Below are 9,298 nucleotides of genomic sequence, written 5' to 3'. Positions count from 1 at the left end.
ACATCTGACTGTACTTATTTTAAGACAGTTTTGACTTGTTTACTAAATTTTCAGCAAGAAGAATAGATAAAATTGACGTTAGAAGATCATGTTTTAAGAATCTTATCGACTCAATTCATGCATTGACAGATTATATTCCATTTATTTTCAAGAAAAAAAATTTGTTTTAATTGAAAAAAACTCTTAAAATAAGATCTTCTATCTTCAAACAAGTCTTTTCATCTTGCTGAAAATTTTGAAAAAAGTCAGAAATGTCTTAAAATAAGTACAGTAAGATGTTTTCATGAGAAATAAGACAAATTCACATGGTAAGATTTGCTTTTTTTGCAGTGATGCTTGGTTTGAATGTGTTGTACAACCTTTGAGATGAATTAGAACAGAGATGTGAGCCACCATCTGTGGCTGCTGTCGGAAGTCAAGAAAATGGGAAGAGCTGTCACCTAATCAGATGGACGCAGTGTGATGGATGGAAGTATATACATGCAACAGGAATTTAGTTTCCAATTGTGTAGTCTGAGAATGTTACTCCAACTTTGAAATCCAAGTCAAACAGGGTCAGATAAGAGTGTTTACATGCATTTTAAAAGTCTACTTTCAGTGAATTTAATGTAAAGGTTTGGTTTTCTTTTGTGCAAATGTACCAACTGTCAATCTGTTCATTCATTCTCCAATTCCAGCTGGGAGAGCACATGTTTGCTATGGATTCTGTTCCCTCTGGCAAACACATTCACACAAATGTACTGTGATGAGGCAACCTTGAGAAAGCAGGAGAAGCTGAACAAATAGTGGCATCGACATACGCCTACACATGGCTGTAAATACACACGCTCAGGGCACCAACACCTAAACAAACAGGCCCGGCAACGGTGGCGGCACTAGCCAAGTGTCTCTCATTACCGGCCTGCACAATAAGTGAACACACACACCCTCAAATTGCACACGCAGTCTAGACTCAAAACAGTCCTGTAGATTAATTTTGTTATATCGGTTCAAACTAATGTGTGTACATTTTAACATTATTTTTGTATGCCCTGCATTTGCCTTGCAGCCAATCCAGATTGTACCTCACCTCTCGCTGAAAGTCTGAAAGACTAACCCCTAGCCCTGACAAGGACAAGTGGGAAAGAAAGTAACTGGATGGATAATCTTTGAAACCACGTTCGTGGACAGCATTAGAGTAGCCAAACTGGCTGGAAGGTGGACGCCTCTGGATGGTGTTTTTTTTTTTTTTTTTTTTTCTTTTCTTTACGAGCGGCGCCGTGTCAGCGTTTTTGCTGCTGATGGTGGTAGACGCAGCACCGGAGAGAGAAGCGCCAGTCAGCATGGAAAGCAACAGAAGGCAGGAAAAGTTGACGAGTGTCTGCAAAAACACACTGGAAATGTTTCTGAGTGTGTGTAACATGTTATTGTCATGATGCACTTTAGGAACAGCCTCGATCAAGAACATAAAATCTACTAGCTAAACAATGTAAAATGGACAACATATATATATATATATATATATATATATATATATATATATATATATATATATATATATATATATATATATATTAGGGTTGCAACAATACACAAAATTCACGGCTCAGTTCAATAACTGTCACGGTTACATTTTTTTTTCAATAAAAAGAGACATTTTCTTGCCTTTTAAAAAATGTTTTAATTGAAATTTCCAACATGTAAAAATAATAATAATAAAAAAATATCTTCTGTTGTGCATTCTAAGCAACAGAGTATATTTTACAAATAAATAGCTCCTAAGAAAATAAAAGTTCTATCATAACTAGCGCAGCGGCCGTGACAGTATCACAATCAGAATCAGAATCATCTTTATTTGCCAATTATGTCAAAAACTCACAAGGAATTTATTTCCGGTAGTTGGAGCTGCTCTAGAATGACAACAGACAGTCATTTGACAAAAAAATACTTTTGAAACATAAAAACATAAAAACCAGTATGGAGAGTCACTGAGCAATTAAAGGTGACTGTTAGTGTGGTAATGCTGATACTTTTTTTTTTTTTTTTTTTTTTTGTGACAATTGTACAAATGATGTTTGAGTCCTCTAGCAATTTAGTGCAGTTTGAAATGTCTAATAGCGTGATAATCTGGTACAGTGACAATTGTAAAAATGGTGCAGTGACTTCCAGAAATTTAAGCAGTTTAAAGTGATGGGGAAATTTAGGCAGGAATTTGCATTCTGAAAAGTACTTTCCCAAGTGTTTAATGAATCTATATAACATATCAGTGCTGAATACACTATATTGCCAAAAGTATTCACTGACCTGCCTTGACTCACATATGAATTTAAGTGACATCCTATTCCTAATCCATAGGGTTCAATATTACGTCGGTCCACCTTTTGTAGCTATAACAGCTTCAATTCCTCTGGGAAGGCTGTCCACAAGGTTCACGAGTGTGTTTATGGGAATTTTTGACCATTCTTCCAGAAGCGTATTTGTGAGGTCACACACTGATGTTGGACAAAAAGGCCTGGCTCTCAGTCTCTGCTCTTACTCATCCCAAAGGTATTCTATCGGGTTGAAGTCAGGACTCTGTGGAGGTCAGTCAAGTTCATCCACACCAGACTATGTCATTCATGTATTTGTGGACCTTGCTTTGTGCATTGGTGCGCAGCCATGTTAGAAATGGAAGGACTGTTCCCACAAGGTTGGGAGCATGGAATTGTCCAAAATCTCTTGGTATACTGAAGTATTCAGAGTTTCTTTCACTGGAACTAAGGGGCCAAGCCCAGTCCCTAAAAAACAAACCCACACCATAATCCCCCCTCCACCAAACATTATACTTGGCACAATGCAGTCAGACAAGTACCGTTCTCTTGCCACCTGCCAAACTCAGACTCGTCCATCAGATTGTCAGATGGAGAAGCGTGATTCATCACTCCAGTCCAGTGGCGGAGAGCTTTAGACCACTGCATCTGATGCTTTGCATTGCACTTGGTGATATGTGGCCTGGATGCAGCTGCTCAGCCATGGAAACCCATTCCATGAGGCTCTCTGCGCATTGGTCTTGGGCTAATCTAAAGGCCACATGAAGTTTGGAGGTCTATAGCGATTGGTGGCGAACTCTTCGCACTTTGCACCTCAGCATCCGCTGACCCCCCTCCGTCACTTTACGTGGTCTACTACTTCATGGTCAAGTGGCTCCATCCACCTCTCAGCAGTAATGGTAAGTACAGCAGGTTATTTTTTTTTATTTTAATGTATTTTAGTTTCTTTATACGAAGTATTTCGACGTAAATTCCGACTTTAACGGTGAAATCCGATTCACGCGGAAATTCGGGGTACGTCGCCACCGTAGGAACGGAACTCGTTCGTAAATCGGGGACTTCCTGTATAATATATTGTACTTGATCACATTTCTTAAACCATAAAAAGATAGCTTTAGAGTTAAGGAAGAAGCAGATTGTTAAAGAGAGAGGATGCTGGCAAGAATTAAAGGGAAAGTGTGGATATTTGAAAGGAAGCTGCCTGCTCCAGTCATTTGAACGTACATTCTGGTCACAAACTTCGCTTTTTCATGCACAGGCGCATTATACATTATGAATATAGGTTAGTATTGATGTAAAACAACATTTGACGCTTTACGTATTATTTATATGGCTTGAGCCGAGGCAACGCGGCGGCGCGGCTCGCAAACCCGGAAATGTATTTTCACCGTAGGCGAAAGCTTCTGTGCATTTTGATTGAATGTAAACTGGGACGTGAATACACCGTGCAAAAGAGATTATAATTTTGAATCGTGTCAAATCCAGTGGCCGACCGGTCGGCTGCTCAATGAAACAGTTGCCAAACCACGCACACTGTGCCATAGTTCAGTCGGGTTCGGCGGCGGTGCTGTGTACGTCAGCCTTAACCAGCATAATCCTAACCTTAACTCATCCGAAACTGCCTTAACCCCAACCCTAGTCCTAAACCCAACCATAATAATTTTTTTGTTTTTTTAAATTATATTTGGGATGGATATCTTGTAACATCTGCGTAGCCCACCCTTCACGCGATGCAGGAGCCAATCATGTTGAAGCGGGGCGGGTCTTGCCGAGAAAAGGCGTGGGATTTCTGTCTGTGAAATGTAACGTTCCCGTTCCGTTTTTTCTCAATTGTAATTTGTTTGGTCCTTTGTAAAAGTGTTTCTGCTTTTGTTAATGTGTTTTCTGCAATGTAAAAGTGTTTCACAATTTGTTACATTGTTTTTCACTTTCAGGCGACCATAATGAATATATGTATGTATATATATGCCCTGCGATTGGCTGGCGACCAGTTCTGGGTGTACCCCGCCTCTCGCCCGGAGATAACTGGGATAGGCTCCAGCACGCCCGCGACCCGTGTGAGGAAAAGAGGTACAGAAAATGGGTGGATGGATGGATGCTAATATATATATATGTATATATATATAATACAATCTATTCTTGTAGAAAATTACCTTAAAGGATCTGCTCATCTTCTTTTGCTCCAAACTCCTCACACTGATCATTAAAGACTGTTGTTATCTGGAGTGGACATGTACAAACTTCACCTGCACACATCTATACACACACTCAGCTAATGACAAGCCCCCTCCCTGGCTAACCCTGTGACCCTCATCAGAGCCACAAAGAGACAGATAGCAGTGGCAGGACAATAAAATGGAGAGGTTACTGCGGGTGATGAGATAAAAGCGTGATCAGGAGTATGGCATGGAGACAGTGCAGAAGAGGGAGGTGGGAAGAATGCTGTCACACCTTCAAATTCAACTTCATTCAAGAAGCAAGCACAGGAAGCTGAAGTAAAGAGTCGCAACATGGGATGTATGGGATGCCAGCCAATCGCAGGGCACATACAAACAAACAACCATTCGCAATCACATTCACACCTACAGGGAATTTAGAGGCTTCAATTAACCTACCATGCATGCTTTTGGGATGTGGGAGGAAACCGGAGTGCCCAGAGAAAACCCACGCAGGCACGGGGAGAACATGGAAACTCCACACAGGCGGGGTCAGGGGTTGAACCCCGGACCTCATAACTCTGAGGCAGACGCTCTAACCAGTCGTCCACCGTGCCGCCATATGAGGCGCACTTAAAAGTCTTACATTTTCCCCAAAATGGACGGGGCGCCTTATAATGCGGCGCGCCTTCTGTGTGCACCTAGTTCCAAAATCTATAAATGTTGTGTGATGAGCGCTCCGCTTGACTGACTTTTTTTTAAACAATAAATGAAAATAGTGACAGTGAAGCATTTTAATACACTTGTTATTTTATTTGTATTTTTTAAATTGATCTTTGAAATTAGTGATGCACCGAAATTTATTTTCGGTTTCAGACCGAAAGACGTTTTTCAACAAAATAAAACTAATGAAATAACGTCTCACGCATTACATGTTGATCACTGCCAGCCGGCGCACGCGAGTGTACACAGTAAAGAATCATCTATCCTTAAATGCGGTGCGCCTTGTGATTGTGAAAATACGGTAGAAGAAAAGGGGGTGGATTTTATCTGTAAATCAGCATCTATGGTGAGTACTTCTTCTTTTCCTTTCGGCTTGTCCCTTTAGGGGTTGCCACAGCGCGTCATCCTTTTCCATGAGAGCCTATCTCCTGCATCCTCCTCTCGAACACCAACAGCCCTCATGTCTTCCCTCACGACATCCATCAACCTTCTCTTTGGTCTTCCTCGAGCTCTCTTGGCTGGCAGCTCCATCCTCATCATCCTCCTACCAATATAATGACTCTCTCTCCTCTGGATGTGTCCAAACCATCCAAGTCTGCTCTCTCTAACTTTGTCTCCAAAACATCGAACCTTGGCTCCCTGCTTTCACTGCAGATCACAATGTCATCTGCAAACATCATGGTTGACGGGGACTCCAGTCTAACCTCATCTGTCAGCCTATCCATCACCACTGCAAACAGGAAGGGGCTCAAGGCTGATCCCTGATGCAGTCCCACCTCCACCTTTAAGTCCTCTGTCACACCTACAGCACACCTCACCACTGTTCTGTACTATTCTAGCATACTTCTATGTCACTCCAGACTTCCGCATGCAGTATCACAGTCCCTCTCTGTGAACTCTGTCATAGGCTTTCTCTAGATCTACAAGTACAAAGACACAATGTAGCTCCTTCTGACGTTCTCTGTACTTTTCCATCAACACCCTCGGGGCAAATAATGCATCTGTGGTACTCTTTCTAGACATGAAACACTACTGTTGCTCGCAAATACTCACTTCTGTCCTGAGTCTAGCCTCCACTACTCTTTCTCATAACTTAATTGTGTAGCTCATCAACTTTATTCCTCTATAGTTCCCACAACTCTGCACATCACCTTTGTTCTTAAAAATGGGCACCAGCACACTTTTCCTCCATTCCTCAGGCATCTTCTCACCCGGTAGAATTCTGTTGAACAAGCTGGTCAAAAACTCCACAGCCACATCTAGATGCTTCCATACCTCCAAAGGTATGTCATCAGGACAAACTGCCTTTAAATTTTTCATCCTCTTTAGTGCCTTCTAACTTCCCCCTTACTCATCATTGCCACTTCCTGGTCCACCACACTTGCCTCTTCTACTCTTCTCTGATTTTCCTCATTCATCAACTCCTCAAAGTATTCTTTCCATCTATCCAGCACTCTGCTGGCACCAGTCAACACATTTCCATCTCTATCCTTAATCACCCTAATCAGCTGCACATCCTTCCCATCTCTATCCCTCTGCCTGGCCAACCTGTATAAATCTTTTTTCCTTCTTCAGTGTCCAACCTGGCATACATGTCATCATATGCCTCTTGCTTGGCCTTTGCCACCTCTACCTTCGCCCTATGTCACATATATTCCTTTCACCTCTCCTCAGTCTTCTCACTGTCCCACTTCTTCTTAACCTCTTTCCTTGTATGATTTCCTGGACTTTGAGATTCTACCACCAAGTCTCCTTCTCCATTTTCCTACCAGAAGATACACCAAATACTCTCCTCCCTGCCTCTCCGATCACCTTGGCTGCAGTGGTCCAGTCTTCTGGAAGCTCCTCCTGTCCACCAAGAGCCTGTCTCACCTCTACCCAAAAAGCAGCACAACACTCTTCCTTTCTCAGCTTCCACCACATGGCTCTCTGCTCTGCCTTTGTCTTCTTAATCTTCCTCCCTACCACCAGTCATTTTACACACCACGATCCTATGCTGTCTTGCCACACTCTCCCCTACCACTACTTTACAGTCAGTAGCCTCCTTCAGATTACATCGTCTGCACAGGATGTAATCCACCTGCATGCTTCTACCTCCGCACTTGTAGGTCACCCTATGTTCCTGCCTCTTCTGGAAGAAAGTGTTCACTACAGCCATTTCCATCCTTTTTGCAAAGGGTCAGAGGAGCTTCCCCAGATATCTCCTCGAGGATGTCAAAACATGGAGCTGGGGTCACATCATAGAAATTTCTTTAACACAATATGTGATTACTCTAAACTCAGTCTGTCAACTCTCTCCTGTAAAGCAAGACATTATGGTGATTTGATTTTGTGTTTGTGAAATTGGCTTTCCATTACAAATATTGTATCTATTCTTTCTGATTCTTTCTTTATTTCTGAGTATTTAAAAAAATCCTTCATACCCATTCCATCAGAAAAATTAATGATGCAATACGGTACCTTTTTTTCTGTTTCCATTCTTTTACAGATACATTTACATGGAAGGGTGTTAAATAAAAAAAATTCACAAGCCACATTGTAGTTACGATTTTCCTCAGATGGCTATTATGACTGGAAATAAATGTTTAATTGGCACATTATATTACCTATACATACACAACAAATTGATGGATAACAAATTTTGAAAGCAGAAGTCAAAGATAATAGTTTGTTCAGCTATTTTTCAAGTTACTATGAAAATGGGTTTGGTTTGTTTTTGCGACAACTTGACATTTTTTACATATGACAATTGGGAAGTTTTGGTACAATTTTTTAGCAGGAATCATGGTAGTTGACACAATTTGCTTTCGTCTGTGCTTTACACTTTTTCTAAAAATGTGTTTGTGTGTAAATGCATGTGTACAAATCATGTGAGTATTATCTAGTGCATAGCGTACCTCCTCGTCTGCTAGCCAGAGATGTACTCGGCCAGAGGTTGTCGTCGGCCGGGGTCACCAATAGCTGAGCTCTCCTATTGGAAACTCTGAACAACAAAGGATATAAATTGCCTCTATACCACAATGTGGAGAATTTATATAGGTTTTTATCAAAGCTAGTTGTTGCTAAATAAGCAGCTAATCAATCAAATGTAACATACATGCTGATAACGCTTAAATGAGAATGCCATGACTTTTTACTTACCGGTGAAAGACACAAAAATTCCAAACTTGCTATAAGGTGACCACGGGAAAGCCAGCTGAAGACTTACGCGTGCACGCCGATGAAGGGCGTGGCTTCGGCCAGAGACTCGGAGGGAGGGGGAGTGAGGCTGCATTAAAATCTTGCTAGCATTTTGAATATGACGTACTTTACCCCTCAGCATTTTTTGTTTCATGTTCATTTGTGTATCATTGTTATTTGAGCTGTCACGTGATTTGTGCATGGGTGGTAATGTCACAATGACCGGACGAGCAAAACTTGCGATGCAGTTAGTAAAAGATAGTGTGTGTACAGGATTATAAATTTGTTTGGCTGAGTGCTTTAATGACAAATGAGTAGCAACACAGAAGTAAGTATAAGTGCCCTGTTAACAATACCCAGTACCTGTGTGTTATTAATGTTTCATTTGACATTAAGTAGTGAAAGATGCCCTGCGATTGGCTGGTAACCAGTTCAGGGTGTACCCCGCTTGCTGCCCGAAGATAGCTGGGATAGGCTCCAGCACGCCCGCAACCCTTGTGAGGATAAGCGGCTCAGAAAATGGATGGATGGATAGTGAAAGATGCCGTGAAACAATTGCTAAGTTAGTGGTCAAATAAATAATGATAAATACTCAATTAAAAACTCTCTCTCTGTAATGCCACGCATTGTTATATTGCGTTTTTGTACATTTTGTAAAACTGCGTTGTGATAATAGTGGTATTAAGGGCTGGATTGGGTCACTTAAATCTCCACTGAAGGCCCAGGTTCCAAATACACTGTCCGACATTGATAAATAGTGTAGATATTAAACATAACGTGAGTCTCACCCCTACTTATTTCCAGTCTAAAGTGTCCGTTGCAGTCAGATATTGTCATTCTCCGTAGCCACACCAAACAAGACTGTGATGGATGAACACAGAACTAATTCAAGGACTGCAGTCTTGAACTACAGTACCTCAACAGCTCCTGCTTCCTCAGCAGCCACAGGAA

General features: G+C 41.5%; 1 long non-coding RNA gene across 3 annotated transcripts in view; it reads right to left on the bottom strand.

The window, feature by feature from the left end:
* Positions 1–1,585: 1,585 nt before the first annotated feature.
* The window catches only part of LOC133489930 (uncharacterized), a 101,753-nt gene continuing 94,040 nt past the window's right edge, over positions 1,586–9,298 (bottom strand). For all 3 annotated transcript variants that reach the window (XR_009792053.1, XR_009792051.1, XR_009792052.1), the window contains one exon: positions 1,586–8,150. This is a non-coding gene — a long non-coding RNA (uncharacterized LOC133489930). The remainder of the gene's footprint in view (positions 8,151–9,298) is intronic.

Source organism: Phyllopteryx taeniolatus, chromosome 1 (genome assembly GCF_024500385.1).
Source record: "Phyllopteryx taeniolatus isolate TA_2022b chromosome 1, UOR_Ptae_1.2, whole genome shotgun sequence".
Taxonomy (NCBI): Eukaryota; Metazoa; Chordata; class Actinopteri; order Syngnathiformes; family Syngnathidae; genus Phyllopteryx; species Phyllopteryx taeniolatus.
This window is presented reverse-complemented; position numbering and strand designations above follow the sequence as displayed.